A 21299-nucleotide genomic window follows, 5' to 3' on the forward strand; every position below is an offset into this window, starting at 1 on the left:
AGGAGTATGTCAAAAGGATACATTAGCCAAATGAGGGTTCCAATGGCCAAATATTAGAACTATTTGAGAAATAAAATAAAAATTGCATTATAACCCAAAGTATAAACTAAATATCCAAGTATCCATACAAATAGATGACTGAAAAAAAGTAATTGTGGAAGAAGAGACAAATATCTCATGCAAATAATTCCAAATACTTCATGGAGATACTGTACCCTTAAAAAGGTGGAACAAACTCCTCACCTCCTAAGACCGGCTTGTGCACAGTGGCTTCTTTCCAAAGAGTACAATATGAAGAGAGGGAGAAGAGAAAATTCCACTGAAAAACAATACTTCAGACAAGTGATCAAGGATTACATCAACAGTGATGTCATACTGACAGTATGCATCCTAGACATGTTAGGATGAAAATGTACTTTCCACAAGGGTCTTCTTGCCCCAAAAGACATTTGCCCATTTTTAATAACAAGAAAAATCCAGACAAATTTTAATACAGGGACATTCTACAAAATATATGGCTGCTACTCCTCAAAACTGTCAAGGTCATCAAGAACAAGACAAGTCTGAAAAACTCTCACAGCTCTGTGGAGCCTAAAGATACATGAAAACTAAATGCAACATGGTGACCTGGATGAATTCTGGAACAGAAAAAAAAAAAAACAAACAACATTGCGGAAAAACTGAGGAAATAAGAATAGAGCATGGGCTTTAATTTATGTAATAATATATAAATATATGTTCATTGTGAAAAATGCACCATACTAATATATGATGTTCATAAGTGAGGGAACAACAGGGCATAGAGGAGTGTGTGTGAATTCTGTTATTTGTGGGGTTTTTTTTCTGTAAATCTAAAACATTTTTAAAAAGATTTTATTTATTTATTTGAGAGAGAGACAGAGAGAGCATGAGCATGGGTAGGGGTGGGGAGGAACAGAGTGAGAGGGAGAAGCAGAATCCCCACTGAGCAGGGAGCCCGATATAGGGAGGTGGGCTCGACCCCAGGACTCCAGGATCATGACCTGAGCCAAAGACAGACGTTTAGCTGACTGAGCCACTCAGGCACCCCTAAAAACTTTTCTAAAAAAATAGAGTTTATTAAATTTTTTTAAAGATTTTATTTATTTATTTGAGAGAGAGAGAATGAGAGACAGAGAGCATGAGAAGGAGGAAGGTCAGAGGGAGAAGCAGACTCCCTGCTGAGCAGGGAGCCCGATGCGGGACTCGATCCCGGGACTCCAGGATCATGACCTGAGCCGAAGGCAGTCACTTAACCAACTGAGCCACCCAGGCACCCGAGTTTATTAAATTTTTAAGGCATATGCATCAGAATGTAGCATGATTCAAAGAAGTATAAGAAAATTTTAATGAAAAATTATAGATATGTAAGGTTTCCTTTAAGATTAGAAAAATTTTCTCCCTTACCTGGGTGGGGCTAAAGGAGTAGAATTGTGTGCATACATGCCTGGGGAGGGGGTAATATTTATATATTCACCAAAAGCCAGGTATTAGAATGATTAGTAATGATCTATAATGGAACAAACTTAAAACTACCCAAGTGCCCATCGGTATAAGAATGAGTGGCATATTCACATAATGGGCAATGGGAATGAGAGAATTAGCACAAAGATGAATGAATTTCATGACGTTAATAGTGAGCAAAAGCAGCCAGACATAAAAGTAAATGCATTGTATGATTCCATCTGTATAAAGTATTTAAAAAAAAAACAAGGAGCTCATCTGTTCTGGTTTCCCTTTGTGCAGAGAAATGGAGCTCTGGTTAAAAAACTCACTGAGTGAACACTAATGACTTGAGGATTTTTTCTGTGTGTGTATATATGTATTAAACCTTAGCAAGAAGTTAATGAATTTGAAAGATATTGATACCTTCTTTAACATACTGTCAAGGGCTATCCCTGAAATCCAGAGCATAAGTGAGTGATGATAAAACAGGACCAAAGGAGAACCCATGCAGAGAAATGTGGGTGGCAACAGCAAAAGGAAGAGAGGGTAATTTTGACAGTTTTAGGTATTCTGAAACACAAATTGCCAACAAATACCCTCAAAATAAGAGCACCATTCTGAGTGATATCCTCTGTAAACAAGTATTTGTTAATAGCGGGATCCAGCTTTTGGTAGAGTATAAAAATATACTGAGGGACTCACAAAACAATGCTGGAAGATCATAGTGAATTATGATAACTTAAGACCTCAAAGCCACAGATATGTCACATAAACGTCTCTTCTAGAATGACAGATGCAAATCCAGAAGATAAAAGAAAAGAGCATGATCTCTGCATCTCAGATTAGAAAAGAAGAAGAAAAAAAAAAGACAAAGAAAAGACACAAAATTTACTATTGGGACCACTGAGGAAATCTAAATGTGGATTGTACAGCAGATTGCAATATTATATCAATGTTAAATTGTCTGATAGTAATAAATATATGATAGTTGTAATTATGTAAATAGAATTCCATTTTCCATAGGAGATATAGTCCAATATCAAGAGTTATATCTTCTACAGATTCTCAAAAACTATATATATGTATGGAGAGGTACTGAGACAAAACTCTACTGATGAATCTAGATGAAGCGTATGTGTTTTATTATTCTATTCAATGCTTGCAACATTTTTGTAGGCTTAAAATATTCAAAATAAAAAGAGAAGAAAATAAAAATCAAAACTGCTAGTACACCCTTTCACAAGATTCAGATCTCAGATTTTTATTAGAGAAAAAAACTGTTTTAAGGAAAATTGCTATAAATCCATTTTCGTCTGATAAGAAAATACATGAAATTCAAACCATATGTCAGCTTTACTTCAGTAAAATTAGATAATATATTTAATTAGCTAAAGCATAGATCTATAAATTCATGAAAAATAATTTCTGACAGTTAAATTCTCATATTTTTGGAGAAGAGTATTAGTGAATAATGTTCTGAAACCACTTGGATATTTTTAAGTGCTCTTTTAGAAGGAAAAAGTGTACAACATTTTATTGTAAATGTTTTATAAAAAAAATAAAAAGTTAAAGTTCAATATCACTTTCACATAATGCAGTAAGGTTAACTTATGACAAAGAATTTAATAAAAACATGAAAACAAGTCTGCCCCTATTCAAGTTAATATAACCAAAAAATGTACCCTTTTTTAAAGTTTACATAACTTTTTCATATACATTATCAAAGTGTATTTTAATAGTATTTCTTTAGGGATGTAAAGCATATAAAATTTTCCTTATTTTAAATGTGAAGAAAGTAGGGTTCAAAAGGGTAAGTAATTTTTCTAATGCCATAGAGCTAGTAATAGAACCTAGGATGTATGCACATCTTTTGAAACAGTATCACTATGTAAACAATCTCCCGTGTCACAAATACATACTTAATGACCAATATTTTCCATTTAGCAGGTACACCAATTGGAAAACGTTTTCCATGTATTTCACAATTCTGCAAATCTTGTGAGCAGACACACAGATTTTGTTTCTAGACCATATTTTTAGGATGTTTGTAGAGCAAATAGGTCTGAAAGAGAAAGATAACATCTTCATCTGGAGCAGAGCGCAGAATTGTTTGCTGAACAGTGCAATAAAGACAACGTCTCCCTCTGGGGCAAAGGTTGAACATGTTTGTTTGAAGTCCTTTATAAGATCAGGGTTTATTAAGCTCAGGTTTTTTAAGCTGTGTAACAAAAGCACTACATGCCTAGCATCTAGCTGGACCTACATCTGCATGATCCCCATAGGATTTGAAAGAAATGAGTGATTGCTGGGAATATGAAATACAGACACCAGCTGTGCTATGAGTAACAAAGTCTTTTGTCTCTGATCCAGTTCTGTGACTTCTGCCAGCATGCATGAAACTATGGGAGACACTTTCAGTTCTTGACAGATCTAAAGCAGTCATTACATTCAGAGGGAGAGTTTGGGCAGTGTGTTTACCAGCTTAAGAATCTGTTTCAAAGACTTGGTACTACTTTCACTAATTTTTAACCTCAAGTTCCTCCCTTCCACCCCCCTTTTCTTTGTTTCTTATTTGCTGAAGGTATCTAAGCATTGTCAGTTGAAGTTTACCATCTTAGCTTCTGGGGAAAAGGACAAGAAACTTTTTATCAAATGACAGTGTTAAAACAGAAAATAAAATAACATCCTTAAGTTTGTTGTGGGAGAGATAAACATGCACAGCTTGGTTGTATCTTTACTTGTAATTTCTCATGGACAGAGCTACCAGTAATAAAGTTGGGAAAGCCTCTGTTTTGAATTCCAACATTATTTCTCAGGCTGGTATTATCTGAATAAAGTTACTCCAAAAATTTTCAATCAAATTTTTCAAAATGTTGTTTGAATTACATGTCAGATTTGTGTTCAACTTACTGACACTAATGATTTTAATGAACTAATAGTCTGTAGCCATTTAAAATTATATAATTGTGATAATAATTTTAACTAGACTTTTACCTTTTTCTTTTTCTCCACAGAAAATGAGCCTGAGCACTAATGTGAATTAGGAACTTCCCATGAATAGCCTATATTAATACATTATAATTTGTAAACCGTTGCTTCATTTAATTTTATGGGTATTGAAGCTGACAGAAAAATTAGCCTCTAAAAATATAAAAAATGCTGACAAAAATCCATCATAGTGCTGCAGAAATCAACTTAAATGTTAATACTTAGGAAAGTTTTTAATGTAAAGTCATAAAGACAAAAACCATAGAAATACGTCATTCCTATAATTTTTGATATTATATTAAAACAATTTCATTATGTGTTAAAGTTTATATTTTTTTATTGAACATTTTCAAATTTTCAGATTTATGGTGCCATTTTAAATTATCAAATAATTAGTTTAAACATTAATAGAAAACTTAGGAATCCCCTAAAAAAGTACTATAAGAAGCAAGAAATTTTATGTTATTAACTCTAGGTGTAGCTTTCATATATTTTATGTATTATATGGCACTCACATGTTAAAAGATTCTGACTCTATAATCAAAGTAAAACTTCAAATGATACCTAGAATCATTAAGTGAAAAATCAATGTTTCTAGGAGGCAGGGACCAGACTTGTCCCTTGGACCTTTCTACCTCCTGGAGAGCTGTAGTCAATCAACAATATTTGTTTATTAAAACTTTTTCGAAATGAACCAGTGGCAGGGACAAAATACATAAAAAATTTTGAGTTAAAATATATAGCAAATGACAAAATAAAATGTCAAAAATTAAAAAAAAACTGATTTTTAATTTAAGGCAAAAATTTAATCGTAATAAACCAAAATGTCTCACTTATATTTTTATTTCGGAAAGAACACAGGACTGTCAGGAGCGACAGATTATCCTGGTCCATTCCCCCTGTCCCGCCTCTAATCTACCAGCAAAGCCTGTCCGATTTTTCACATGTGCACAGATTTGTTTCTCATCATCACCACAGTCCTGTATCAACCACCATCTTCTCTTAATTAGAGAACTGCCAGAGACTCCTAAGTCCCATCCATGGTTCATGCTTCAAACTTGTAGAGCGCACAACAGGTAGAGTAATTTATACAATAGAAGTCAGACTCTCTCTTTTCTCCCGGTTTAAAACACTTCGATGACTTCACGTTTCAAATAAATTCAAATATCTTACCATAGTCTTCAAAGCCCCCAGTCATCTGGCCCTTGACAATCTGTCCATTTTTATATTGGCCATGCTTCGTTTTTTGCATTACTCCCTGCAAACAGTGGATTTCTTTCTCTCTTTTTAACTTAACTTGTCCCCCATCTTCTTCCAACTTAGCAGTTATTCTTCAAAGAGACAGTCTTGATCCTGACAACCATACATAAGATTCTTTCTCCCACACTCTCTCAGAAGCCTCCCATTTTTTAATAGACATTAAGATACATAATTGCAGCTATTTAATATAAAATATTCAATAAAAATAATAGAAAACAGTATAATCAACACTATGCTTGTTGCCACATAGCTTTTCCAAATTCACAAATCTTGCCCCAATTGCTTTAGCTATTTTCCTTTCTAAAATGTTTTATTGCAATCTACTATACATGGAAATTTCAACATAATCGTATCATTTTTTATTGTTGTTGTCAGACTACGGACACATTACAGCATGTAAACTCTGTATCACTTTCCTGCTGCTGCCTACACTTTACCATAGTCTTAGTGGCTTAAAACAACAAAGAGTTGTTCCTTTATAGTTGCCGAGTTCAGACATCTAGAATCAAGGCAATGTCAAAATTACATTCCTTCCGAAGGCTTCAGGGGAGAATCTAGTTCCCATCTTTTCTGGCTTCTAGTGGTTATCTGCATTCTAGGCCCTTCCTTACATCTCTCCTACCCCTTGCTTCCATCATGACATCTCTTACCACTCACTCGAACCTCCTGTCTCCCTAGTATTAAGACCCACCTGGAAAATCCAGAAAATCTCTCCATCTCAATATCTTTCAATTAATTATATCTGCAAAGTTCCTCTTGACATATGATATTCAGAAGTTCCAGTGATTAAAACAGGACCATCTTTGGTAGGGCATTATTCAGCCTAATACATTTTGCGAACATTTAAACTATCTATTCACAATAGCCAAGATTGGAAACAACCTAAATGGATCAATGCATGAACGAATGGATAAGGATGAGGTGGTGTAGATATATTATATACAATGGAGTATTATTCAGCCATGAGAAAGAAGACAGTCCTGCCATTTGTGACAAAATGAATGGACCTTGAGGACCGTTTGGTTAGTGAAATAAGCCAGACAGTAAGACTAATACTGCATGGAGTCACTTATGTGTAGAATCTTAGGGGAAAAAAGTCAAACTCATAGAAACAGAGTAGAAAACTGATTGTCAGGGTCTAGGGGGTAGGTCAAATAGGGAGAGGTTGGTAAAAGGGCAAAAATATTCAGCTATAAAATAAGTTCTGAGGATCTAATGTAAAACATGGTTTAATATAAAACACATTATCAATACATGATAACACTGTATTGTATAATAATTAACAAAACAATTTCTAATATCACCCTATGAACTACTGTAACAATTGGAAATATTTTTGACCACGTATAATAGTTTAGTATTGCCTTTTAATTTCCAGATATCCCTCAGTACCCTTTTTTACAGAACTTTCTTGTGGCCTATACTTACATATTTATTTTTTTAAAGAAAGATAAGGTTTGGTATTTTTGGGGGGGGGGGTTAAGTTCTAAAATAAATGCTCTTAGACAAAGGGTTAGTCTTTGGGAAGTGTGTGTGTGTGTGTGTGTGTGTGTGTGTGTGTGTACACATACCAAACATAAGTATATTTTGGTTTACCTAAATATTCTTTGTTTGGTTAGGAAAACGTTAAACTTATCTAATTCTTGGATAATATTTTTGAATTTAAACCAAAATATTTTATTTTTCTTCTCTGGTACTGTAAATGAGATCATTAACTTCCAATCTATTTACCACATGCTTAATTTAATAGTCACTTTATTTAATATAAAGTTATTTCACTCTTTGCTGATTTTAAATTTTTTTAAAACAATTTAAGTATATTATACAGTAACCTGAGTCCATCTTAAGCACAGAATTTCAATAAATTCTGTCAAATGCAATGGTACCTGTGGTACCGTCATGTGAATGATGCTACAAGAACATTCCCACCACCCACCAAAAGTATGCTTTGTTCTTATCTAATCAATATCTCCCACAGAACCATTTTACATTCCTTTCTTTCTAACATATAAAAACATAACTGATTTTCCTATATTGGGCTTGTGGTTTGCTAAATTCACTGTAGTTTTTGCAGTATGTTTCAAGATTCCACTGGATGTTCTATGAGCATCATTATATGTGAATAAAACAATTCAATTTCTTTCTTTACAATTCTAATGTTATTTAGTTTTTACATAATTCATTGGATAATAACTTCACCAAAATAGAAATGGCAAGAATGAACATCCTTGCTTTGTTCCTTATTTTAGGGGAAAATAATTGCTATTAAATTTGATGTTAACCCTTGGGATTTCAAATAAATCCTTTCTAAGATTTTTAATTTGTTTTTTATTCCTAGTTTGCTGAGTGTTTTATACTAAACGGGCATTGAAAGGATAGTCTTTACCTAAATATGATATTCTCTCATTAAAAGTGAAATATATAATGGTAGAAATAACTGATAGCTTTGGAAGCTCTAACCACTATTACTTACATCCCATTAGCCAAAACTAGTCACACAGCTAAACCTGATCTCTATGGGTTAGGAAACATTCTCTGCCCACTAAGAGACACTGGAAGTTGCATGGCAAATGGCAGTTACACATCCTTCTTGCTGGTAGGGCATCAAATAATTTGGAATAACAAGCAATCGATTTATTACAATACATTAAAGTTTTCCTGTAGGTTCATCAAATGACAACTTGATCATTTTCTCTTATAGATCAACAATTTTATCCCTGGCTCATTATCATTCTCTATAGTATTTCTTCATAATTCTTGGCAATTTTTAATATCTGACAGATATTTCAAAATCCCTAGCTTTTCTGCTTCTCCTTTGTCTTTTCCTTCTCCTTTTCCTCTTTCTCCTCCCCTGTCATCTCCTCTTCTTCAACCTTTTCTTGAATGATGTTTTTGTCTGCTCTGCTTCATTGGCTCACTCCCATGATCATACTTGAGGATCTGCTATTAGCAGCGACTGAAATCCCTGTATGACTTCGATTTCAGGCATTGCTCTCTCCAACCACCATTTATCTTTCCTACTCATGCCCTTTAATGTCTCAACTCCACCATTTATTCAACCTCACATATGCATGCAGTCTTTTGATACCACCACCATCTTTTTCCTTCACTTTTTTACATCCTTACTTAATCCTTACCTAGAATTTAGTTTGTAGTGATAAAGGGCCTCCTAAATGTGGCCCACAACAAACAAAACTGTATGTGGGGGTCCTTATTGGGATGCTCATGATCTCCCTCTCCTAAATTATATGATCTTCTCTGGGTACAGAAAATGCCCCATATTTTTCCTTTTCTATTAAGTTCCTTCCATTCTACTGATCTAGATACCTCCCAAAACCTAGATAATTCCACAGCTCCAGTGTCATTCTGAATATAGTGTTCGAGTAGTGGGGGCTGCTGCTTTACATTACATCCTATTGGAAGTCAGCCTGAATCTTCTAATTCTCAAATTATCAATACTACTTGAGAAGCTAGAGAAAAGGCATTATGACTGCAAAATGCAAATGCTCAAGATTCCTTTTCATGTATGATTATAGTTTGAGTTTCAGTAACTTATTTTAGTTATTTTTACCCTCTGTTGTATTCCCATTACATCAAAACTTAGCTCTTTGCAGTATTAAATATTAAGCTAGATAGAAGGTACAGGGATCCCTATTATGCAGCCATCAGAAGGATTGAAATCTTGTCATTTGCAATGACATGGATGGAACTGGAGGGTATTATGCTGAGCGAAATAAGTCAATCAGAGAAAGACATGTATCATATGGCCTCACTGATATGAGGAATTCTTAATCTCAGGAAACAAACTGAGGGTTGCTGGAGTGGTGGGGGGTGGGAGGGATGGGGTGGCTGGGTGATAGACATTGGGGAGGGTATGTGCTATGGTGAATGCTGTGAATTGTGTAAGACTGTTGGATCACAGACCTGTACCTCTGAAACAAATAATACATTATATGTTTTTTTAAAAAAAAAAAAAAAGATAGCAGGAAGGGAAGAATGAAGGGGGCGGAAATCAGAGGGGGACATGAACCATGAGAGACTATGGACTCTGAGAAATAAACTAAGGGTTCTAGAGGGGTGGGGGGTAGGAGGATGGGTTAGCCTGGTGATGGGTATTAAAGAGGGCACGTACTACATGGAGCACTGGGTGTTACACGCAAACAATGAATCATGGAACACTACGTCTAAAACTAATGATGTAATGTATGGGGATTAACATAAGAATAAAAAATTTATAAAAAAAAAAACTAATGATGTAATGTATGGTGATTAACATAACAATAAAAAGCCTAAAAAAAATCTATTGTCTACATTTTGATCTTGGTTTTTAGGCATTTGGTCCAGTCTTTTATATTGCCTGTTAACATTTTATTCAATACAGACATAGCTCAGAGATATTGTGGATTCAATTCCAGATCACCACAATAAAGTGACTATCACAAAAAAAAAAAAAAAAAAAAAAAGGTACAGGGAAATGTTGGGGTAACTTGATTATCATCACAAATATTATCTACCTTTAATGCTTTCTTAGTTCTTTGTGAAATGTGTATAATTATAAATACTATTTCTATTTTGAAAGTTAGAATATTGACATTCTGGGTTTTGTGTAGCTTGCCCCCCAAAAGGTAGTAAACAGCAGAATAGTGTGTGCAAATTTTAGATTTCTTAGATTTTAATCTTAGAATATTTCTTTTTGGCAATGCCACCCTTCTGGTAATACATATGGTAGAAAATATTGCTGATTTCAAGATAATTTGACTGAAATTGATATATCACCTAAAGATTAAAAAATGCATTGTTTATTAATGTTGATAGACACAAAAATAGTTTCTATTACTCTGATTCTACTGTAGGTAATTGCTAAATATATTAAGAATATTATATTACAGAATTATATAAGTAACATAATTGTGAATTATAAATAATCTACTGATTGGATAAAGCGGACATAAATATGCAAATATAGACACACACACACATATATATATATATGCGCATGCTCAAATATAATCACCCTGGGTTCTAGTCTCTTTCAATTCTAATAAATTAGTCTGTATGATACATTGCATATATAATGATTTGGTGGGGAGTATATTAGTCAGCCTGGGCTGCCATAACAAAATGCTATAGACTGGATGGTTTAAATAACAAATTTATTTTCTCACAGTTCTGGAGGACAGAAGTCTGACATGTGGATGCCAGCGTGGTCAAGTTCTTGTAAGACCCTTTGGCTGGTCTGCAGATGGCCATCTTCTTACCAATGTTCTCACAGGGCAAGGAAAGGGCAAAGGGCAATCTTTTCATTCTTATAAGGTCATTAATCCAATCATGAGGGCTCTACTGTCATAACCTAATCAAACTCTAATTAACACCCAAAGGCCCCATCTCTAAATACCATTTATAATTAATAAAAATTAATTAATAAAATAAAAATATAATCAATACCATGTATTGATTTACTGGGAGACAGAAACATTCATTTCATAACAAGGTGAATTATTTTTCTTAGTTGGCATTTATAGAACCCCACATCCAATAGGAACAGAATATATGTGCATGTGGTTAATTCACCAAGGTAGACCAGCTGCTGGGCCATTAAAAAAAAAAAAAAAAAAAAAAACCTCAATAAATTTAAGAGGATTTAAATAATTCAAAGTATATTCTTTGACCACAACAGAACTAAATGGTTAGAACACAGGGCAATTATTTTCAGCATCCAGATATTTTAATTTTTTTTCAAAGTAAGTCACAAAAAAATTGAACACTCCTAGGTTTTTAAGTTTCTAACTTATGATTCAAGATATTAATTGAAGTTAGAATTCCTTTTGTTTTCCTGACTTTTTGTATTTCTATTATAGCAGGGTCTTTCATATATATTTCATTAGCTGCCAGCAAAGGTAGTACCCTCTATGTATTTAAGAGTACATAGGTATTATACTTTATTTAAGAGTAAATTTAAGAGTACTTTATAATACTGATCCCCTCAAGTGATCAGAAATATGAGAGGATGGATTTGGTTTTGGACATATGTTCCATTTCATTGACTATCAATTGTTTTTGGTACATTTCTTGTCATTTTGACATCAGCCATTGCCATTTGATATATTTTAGAATGTGACTTTGGAGTGCTGTTTGTTTTAGCAGGAATGAGTCTATGTCTACACACTAGAAGATATCCCAGGTCTTAAATTCTTCATTATCCAGGGTGCCATTCTTGACACAGAATAATTTTCTAAGAAAAGATGTGCCCAATAAATTTATCCAGAGGCATTTAAGAAAAGATCTTCATGAATTTTAGGGTATTTTAAGACAAAATAAAAGGAAAATATTCATAAATTGATAAACTAGTGGCCTATGCAATATACTTAGATCCATGTCATTCTGTAGACATACTCATTATAGAGAAAATAATTAAATGCTTTTATATGGAATACTGGATATACATGTTAGCTTAGGAATGAAGGCATAGGAGAATAGAGGACATGTATAAAGGTGTATTTAAAGAACATTTATGTTTTCCCAAGTTTTTTAAATAAGGTAAATCGTCATACGCTGTGTTGACCTGTTTTAATAGATAAGTTACCTGTGCACAACAATCTAGCACTTATAGTCAATAGAAGCACTTTTGATGCTAATACAATCTACATATTTTAAAATTCATGGTCTATGAATTACTATCTGTATGACCCTCCATGAATTATGTGTCTCACTTTCTTGAGCTGTAAAACGTAGATGGGAGTAATTGCTTCATGGAATTCTTGTGACAATGTAATGAGTTAATATGTAAATATCGCTTAGAATAGTGTTTGGCACATAGAGTAAATACTTAATACATGTTGTGTGTTATTGTTGAAACATAACTAATTAAGCAGAAGTGAGGAAATGAATAGTTTACAACAGTTGATTAAGGTAGTTGACATGAATAAAAACACAAATAAGAACCATGAGTGGTTTGTTAAAACATTATAGGAAAGATTTTGCTATAGAGTATGACACCTCTGCATATCACAGGAATGGGTTGTGCTAGTTGAGGGAAAGGAAAATGACATGATTTCTTATCTGTATGAAAGAGCTGGCTCATGGGATTACATGGATGATGATATTGTTGACTATCATCTAAACTTACTCATATGGCCTTAATATGAGTTCTTGGCGTATTTTTTTTTAAGGAATTCTACTTGGTGTATTTTTTAAAGAAATCCTGAGATTTGGTCCAACCACAGCTGAGATCATTACATATCCAAAGCAAAGTCAATTCTCTTCTATCTGTTTTAACAGATAGAGTTTGTGCTAAAGTAAATAAATTACTGTTTGTGATAAAGGACCTAAGAAGCTAAGTGACTATTGCTAAAGTGCTCACAAAAACCAATGCATCTTTTGCCTCATAAATGATTAGCTGAATTGGTTGTATTCACATACCAATCTGAACAAAATATCTGACTTGACCAAACTTTAGGTAAACTTCTCTCCTTCCCCAGGCCCCAGAATTTTGTCCCATTCCTTAAGCACTGGAAGCTATAACAGCTTCCACTTTTAAAGACTCTCCTTAAAATCAGCTGACCTCAATGAAAGACATTTCTTGCTCAACTGTCCAATAAACACACAGCCTTGTTCTTAAAAAAAAAAGAAAAAAGAAAAAGAAAAGAAAAAAAAGCCCTTTCTACCTAACCTTTGAGATGCTTGTAGATCTTATGGTTGGAACATTTACTCAATTGTAATAGCCTCTTCACCTTCCCATACGGCAATGATCTTTTTGGCTAAAGTCTTTCCTTACTTAAGTCTGGATTTGTTTTATTTGATGTGCTACAAATGGAATTTGTTACCACCTCTCGTATTTGTCATTTTATAAATGCACTACATCCTTAAAGTACCAATTACATGATCTAATATGATGTTTGTTACCATCATGCTTATTATGTTCTGGTTTACCAGATACAATTTCAGCAGTAATGTTGTTTTAGGTTTTGATACGTTAAAATACTTTTTCAATATATTTTCCATTCTTTGCACTACCATTGACAAATGGTAAAATAGTACACCTGCATTTCAGACATATTGATGAGTCCCTACTTATCAAAAACAGTTGTAGTTCATTAATATATAACATGATACTTTGATTAAAATTAAAGAAATATTTACATATGGGGATAAATATGTATTTTGAGTGCTAAACTAAGGCTACACACACACACACAGCATTTTCTAACCCCCAAGTGTTTTAGATTATGTCCTATAGGAAGCCAACTCAAACATAGAATTTAGTGTAAAACCTGCAGAGACTGATGACTGAAATCTTCTTCCAACAAGCCTCCCAGTATCTGAGACAACCATCCTTCATTAACTGATGAATTAAATGAATATATGACAAGCATCACTAGCCTTGCATTCTTTAGATACTTATGGGTAATTCTCATTTTTTGCATCTCCTTCCTCTCAAGGAAGTGGTATTGTTTTGGTTTCCTACCTTGGCATTCATGGGCAGGGCAGTTTTGGAGGTTTCTATTTTGTTTTTCTCACTATGTTATCCCTTACCATGTAGACCAAGGACTCAATATGGGTGTTGTATCAACTACCAAGTGTGTCTATCCCAACTATATATTCAAGGACCAAAAAGTGACAAGATGTGTCCCCCACCCCAGACACATTAACTGAACTGGATGTTGGACAGGACTTCATTTATTATCTAGTCCCCACATACCATCATTCTAACCTGGTGCCATGATAATGTTAGATTTCTGAGTATTGTCACTGTGTAACCTTTTTCAAATGGTCCTTTATATGATTAGGTGTTCCCCTTTCCCCAGTGTACAGTTTGAGAAAAGGGCTATAGGTCCCTCTGGGAAAGGTCCAGATGAAGCATCCCATGTACAATTATATTGGTGTTACAGGGATATTCGTCTTGGGGATATGGCTCTCATTCAATTGGTGCATTCTGGGTCCTAAAACTGGAAATTGGGCAAGGAATTGTGAATTTTTAGTAGAGTGCCTTCTTCTGTTCATCCAACCTCAATTTCTTCTGATCATATATATTTGTTGGGTAAATGCCTGACAATTAGCTTTTTTTATTGTAAGTGTCTAACAATAATCTTTAGACTGCTGAAGCCTCCAGTTCAAAGACATTCATTTCAAACAAACACATTGCCAGGTACAGGACTAGATAAACATCCAGGCTGCCCCACCCATGGAGTTCTGTTTTTATTTTTAAGAAAGCTCTGGTAGATCTAAGTAACTGTTTGACCCCTTTCTTTTCTCTTCCAGTGCTTTAATTCCCATTCTTATGTTTTAAACTCACCAATAAAGAGTAAAACTGTGAAACCCTAGCACCCCCACCCCACCCCACCTCAACCCCAATAAAGGTAGAATCCCAGCTCTCTCTACTTGCAACTTCACTGTGTGGCCCTGGGCTTGCCATGTACCAAGACTTATAAGTAGTAAAATTTGTTATTTCAAAGTTCACTGATGGCTGTTGCTGAGGTGCATCTTGTAATCATAGTAAGGACCACAAGCGCCAGCCAAGCTGTAACATGGCCTCCAATCAAGAAAATGCCTGTGGGGTAGCTACCAGAAGTAGTGTGGGCCCAGATGAGTTCCTCAGGCATTTCTAGCCCGTAGTATCACTATCAGTAGGCTGAGACTGGCACAGAACTACTTTGACTAGTATTTTTGCTGTACTTGCATATACCTAGTTTCTAGTATTAAGCACCACTACTTGGCTACTCTTTTTGGAGGTTTTATCATCTATATTTCTGCCAGTATAGTTCTGCCATACCCTCTTCTCAACATTAGCCTTTGCCAATGGAAGGGAGCCACCACTGAGTTCCTTCATGATACTGGCATTTTCTTACCAGTACGCTGCTAATGGCCCTTCTTAATTTGTACACCTTCCAGGCCTGTCTGTAAAATACAACATCTGATGGATTTTCTGGTGTTATGCAGAATATCTGCCCCAACATGCATATGCCCTTAAGTCTGTCATTCCCTTTATCCACAGACTGCCATGATAATTCAGACAGTAGATTTCATTCAACTTGGTCCATTGCTTTTCACATGCATCTAGAAGTCATCTAACGCTTACTATCACCTGGGAGTCCTTGCCACATTCATAAATCCAGTATCTCAGGAAAGTGATCCTACGTCAATAACTTCTCCCTCATCTATTCTTGTGTCTGCATCCATTGATCAAGTACCCTCAGAGTCTGGTTCCACATGGATACTGAATTCATGAGATGTAAGTCAACCCTGGAAGGACACATCTTGGATTAGATAATTCTTTTCAACCAAGGAAAATTCTGAAAGGGCTGACTGCTGAAGGCTATTTGCTGACAGCAGTCCCAGAAGCAAAGGCAATAAATCCGTATCAAAGTGTTCAACACACAACAAAATATGCTCTATTTACTCTACCAAACCTAAATAACATTTTAGAGACTTTACTTCATTCCCAAGATATCAACTAACCGAAAGTATTTGTTATGGTGAATGTTACCTTTCATTTGTGTTCCCATCTACTCTTTTAGATGATATTTGAATTCTTAATATCTAACATTCCAATTTATTCTCACTTTAATGAAATTTGGTGGTTTTGTTTTATAAACAATTATTTGAAAGTATTTAAACTGGTTTCCATTGCTTGCCTAAGTTAAGAAAAATTAAAAGATTCGACCAAAGACCTTAATAGACACCTTACTGAAGAAGATATACAGTTGGCAAGAGTATGAAAAGATGTTCCACATATCATATGTCATCAAGAAAATGGAAATTAGAACAAAGAGATACCATTACACAACTATCTGTACAGTCAAAATCCAGAATACTGACAACACCAAATGCTAACAAGACTGTGGAGCAACAGGAACTCCCCTTCATTATTACTAGAAATGAATAAAGTCATGGCCACTTTGGAAGACAGATTGGCAGCTTCTTACAAAATGATACTCTTACCATATGATATGGCTATGCAAGGCAGTTGTGCTCCTTGGTATTTACCCAAAGCAGCTACAAACTTATGACCTTACAAAAATCTGAATGTGGATGTTTATAGCATCTTTATTACTAATTACCAAAACTTGGAGGCAACCAAGATGCTCTTCAGTAGGTGAATGGATAAACTGTGATTTACCCTGATAATGAACTATTATTCAGCACTAAAAAGAAATAAGCTCAAAAACCATGAGAAGACGTGAGAAAACTTAAAGGCATATTACTAAGTGAAAGAAGCCAATCTGAAAAGCCTATATATATTGTAAGATTCCAACTAAGTGACATTCAGGAAAGTCAAAACTATGGGGAGAGTAAAACGATAAGTGGTTCCTAAGGGTTGCAGAGGAGGAGAGCAAAATAAGTGGAGCACAAAGAATTTTTAGGGCAATGAAATACTCTGTATGATACTAATTAAACATTTTACTGTTTTAAATCCTGTATATCTTAAGAAACATGTATTTCCATATTTATTGTCTGCTGAAACATGTCATGTTATAGGTTCCAGAACTTTGTCTTGATGGTTGTTTCATATTATAGTCCATGTGGATTATCTGTGTTAAGGTTTTAGAAAGTTTTCCATTCTTTCCATTAGTATGCATCTTAGGTAATAACCTGCACAATGTTCAATCTTCCCTATTACTGCTGCCATTTTATCACCACCTAATGAATTTAATTCCCCAGTCAAAATCTTCACCAATTGTGATTTTCTTACAGTAAATAACCAAAAAGTGCACCATAAGCAGACACAGTGTTGCCATGATTTTTTAGTTCTAATCCCATTGCAGTTTCTATGAACGCTAAAAACAGATTAAAAACATTTAGATCCCTTAAATCTGAGCTGTACATTAGATGTAAGCTAGTCCAGCGGTAACATTTTATAGTAGATAATTTTGCTTATATAAATGGAACAGGACTGCAGACAAGATGCCTGATGCTCTCTGCCCTGTCTGCCTTAAGTGGAACTGAAATTTGTTTAACTAGCATAGTCTTTGGAATTTTTGTTATATAAACTTTATATGTACCATTTCATGGACAAGAACATTGTGACCTGGATTATAACAAGGAATCCCTTTGACATTTGGCCCCATTTATCCTCATCCTAATAAGAGAGCCATAAGGATGGTTTTGCACCCCAGATTATCAATGTCAAATTGAATTGTGTTCACAGTTCTCAAATATGTTTGAATATTTTCCTTTTCTTTGGGCACAATTAACTGACTAGATGTCCATGTGTCCTTTTGGGGGAACGACTGGGAAATCATTATCATGTATACTTTCCAATGTGCCCTATTTATTTATTCATTCTCATAGGGACTCATCCTCTTCTTCAATCAACAGTTTCCAGGACTGAAAAGTCCAAGCATAAACTGGAAACTGGAAAGGAAATTTGACTGCAGTCCTCAGCATCCTGATCATCCATGCAAAAATCCTTTTGGCTATAAAATTAAACAATTTCCTTATTGAAATCCTAGTATCTTGACGCTGGAAGGCTAGGTTTTAGTAATCATCTCTATAGTTCTCTATGGATTAGGATTCCTGAATCTCAATCTTTACAAGTGTTTCCACCATAATTTTGAAAGTTAAATAGGTCTATCTGACTTCTAAAATTTCAGAACCACACCATGTTCTCAGTCATTGGCAAGCCCTGTTTTATAATGGCATCTCCTACATTTAGCCCTGACCAACAGTGACAACTGAGCTTAATGATGTTAATGAACTTCTTACCAATATATTCCTTACTATTTTGATATACAGAGAGTGAACATTGAGACCTCCTAAAAAATACAGTCAACTTGTAAGTTTTCTGGCCTTTCCACATTAGTACACCTACCTCTCCTTTTTTATCCTTTTTATCCCTCCCTTTTTATCCTTCACTTTTTCCAAGATTCCAATTGCCAACCTAGTAACCTATTTTCACTATTTCTCAGAGTATTAAATTCTAGGCTATTATAGAACACAAAATATATTTCCAGTTGAGTAATGTAAAAAATATGTTTTTGTCCTACATTTTTTCCTCTCTTTCTCATTCTGGAACAATCAGTTTTGTTTGTTTTTTTGTTGTTATTGTTTGTTTTTTACTTTAGGAAAAACATTACTTTTTCCTTATTAAAAACATATCTCCATACCTCATACCTTTTCTTACCAAAAACACACCCTACTATCCTTGCAGAGATGTTTCCTTTATTATTTCTAGTAGGTTTAATTACATACATTAATTAGAATTCCTAACCCTTAGAATTCTTAATTCCTACTGAAAACTAAAGTATGAGCTATTGTGAACTGTGTTACACTAGCATTCTGTGGATTGGAAAATTTATAAATGAATTTCACAATTTCTAGAACCTTGTATTCTTGCTCATAAAATTTTCAGTGTGGCACAAAACATATTGTGGTGTCTAAATGGGGTATCTCTAGGTCAGATGGGGGCCCCCAAAGGTGGGGTGATGATTGAGTGAATGCTGGTGGGGGGAGGTGAAAGCACTCACCTGAGGCTGAAGAAAGGAGATAGAAGTTTATTGAATATACTACAAGGGAGCAGCAGGCTGGATAGCAGAGGAGAGGCCTCTGTCATAAGACAGTGGGTGGGGCTGTTTTTAAAGGGGGAAGGTGAGGAGGTATGGCAACATATGGAATCTTCCCTTTTTTGGTAACTGTGCCTGATTGGAAGTAGCCCATTGGTCAGTTAGGGACTATGGATATTTTGAGGTATGGCCCCTGATGGGCCAGTCTGTATTCAACCTGGGGGTCCCGTGGCCCTTTCTGCATTCCATGGCTCAAGCCTATTTGCCTAAAATCGGCCTCCACCTATGTTTAGTAATTAATGCTTCAGTATTTTATTTAATTTGGGAATGATCTAGATATTCAATGACTATCCATCAATTAATTTATATCTGTATAACTTTAAGAAGTTATTCCTAAAAGATTTTGGAAACTGCTTTTAAGTAGATATACCATAAAGTGTAATTCTTATTAAGTTCACTTATATCTTTTATCTTGTATTTACATCTATTTAATTTACTTGTTCTTAAAAATTATTAGATTACTCGTGGAAGTTTCATGAGACATTCGACAGTTAATCATTATCTTAAGTTATCTTTCTTGCTGACAAATTCTGTAACTGAGACACTATGAGCTTATTTGACTTTTAGTAAACCTAGGCAGAATAAAAGTTGTATGCTGCATTATATTTAATATTGACAACTCTAAAGACATGACTTGTTAATTAAAACAAACTTAAACAAGCTTTTCCCAGCCCCATCCCAAAATTATCCTAGATCCATGTGAACTTGAGAAACAATTGGGTAAGTTTCTATGTTTCTGAAAGTATACTTGATTTATATAAATGCTTTAAGTCAATTAATAGATCTCTATACAATATTTTTAAATTAATTTTGGCAATACCATCCAGAGGTGTAAAAAAAAATATGTTCATAACAAACATATGTAAATGTAAATAAACATACAGACTAACAGAAACAGATCTTATAGCTTTTGTTTTAAAATTTTAGTCATGAGACAGGTGAGAATGCAAAACTCACAAGTTTATAAAAGAACAGTTGGATCCAAATTGTGTTTCCGGTAGATGGAATAAGTTTACCTGTTCAAATGCCTTAAACTTTTTACTAATATTTGTGAAAATGACTTTCAAGGTTTTTCATTTGCCTAGTTTTAAAATACTTTCCCCCCCCCCCCCCATAAGAATGACCCCTGCTGAAGTTTAGAGATAGCCCTCAGATCCTAGAGAAGTCAATTAGAACATTTACATATCAAAAGCACGGAGACAGAATGTAAGTTCCACCTTTTGTTTCCTGAGTACAGAATTTTTGCAAACCCTACAAGCCTTTTGACATGAATAAGGGAGGTTTTGGGATTGGTAAAAAGGGTAGATGGGCTTTTTCTGTTCTCTGTACATTTGTAAGACAGAGTTCTACAAGTTGTCCTCAATTTGTGGGACAGTTGTTTTTATTCCTCAAAGAATTGGGTGGCAACCTGAATGATATCAAGGTACAGACCCAACCATCCACCTACATTATTTTCTATTCTTTATATCAGGAAAAACATTTTAACCAAGATAGAAATCAAAAGATTTTTATGTTCTAGGTTTAGAGCTATTTGTCTTTGGAATGTTTTTCTTCCCCTCTGGGTACATAGTTTCATTTTAGTTTGCAGGGGAAAGCTCTTTAAAAAGTTCCTAGGAGACTGAATATCACCTTCCAATTTGACCAACTTCTGACCATAGAGCTACTTAAAAAACAAAAACGAAAACAAAACACAACTTTCAAATGTTTTGTGACATTTAAAAAATTTCTTCAGCCTGGATAAATATTTCTGACAGGACTGAATGACCTCATGGAGTCAAGAGGCATCCCCAAAGAGGGAGCAGAAGATACTACCCTCCTAAGATCCAGAGGCACTCCCAAAGATAGCCAGAAGAAATATTTAGACAATTCCCCTGAGAGCTGACAACAGTAGGTAGAATCCCAGCAGCAAATAGAATGCAACTCACATTTCTTTTCAGCTATATTTTTGGGCCCAGAACCTGATGGCTGAGCTGCCTGCACACACAAGAACCAACAACAAAGTGCATGCCCCAAGCAGGCAGAAAGCCA

Source organism: Neomonachus schauinslandi, chromosome 3, assembly GCF_002201575.2.
Source record: "Neomonachus schauinslandi chromosome 3, ASM220157v2, whole genome shotgun sequence".
NCBI classification, from domain to species: Eukaryota; Metazoa; Chordata; class Mammalia; order Carnivora; family Phocidae; genus Neomonachus; species Neomonachus schauinslandi.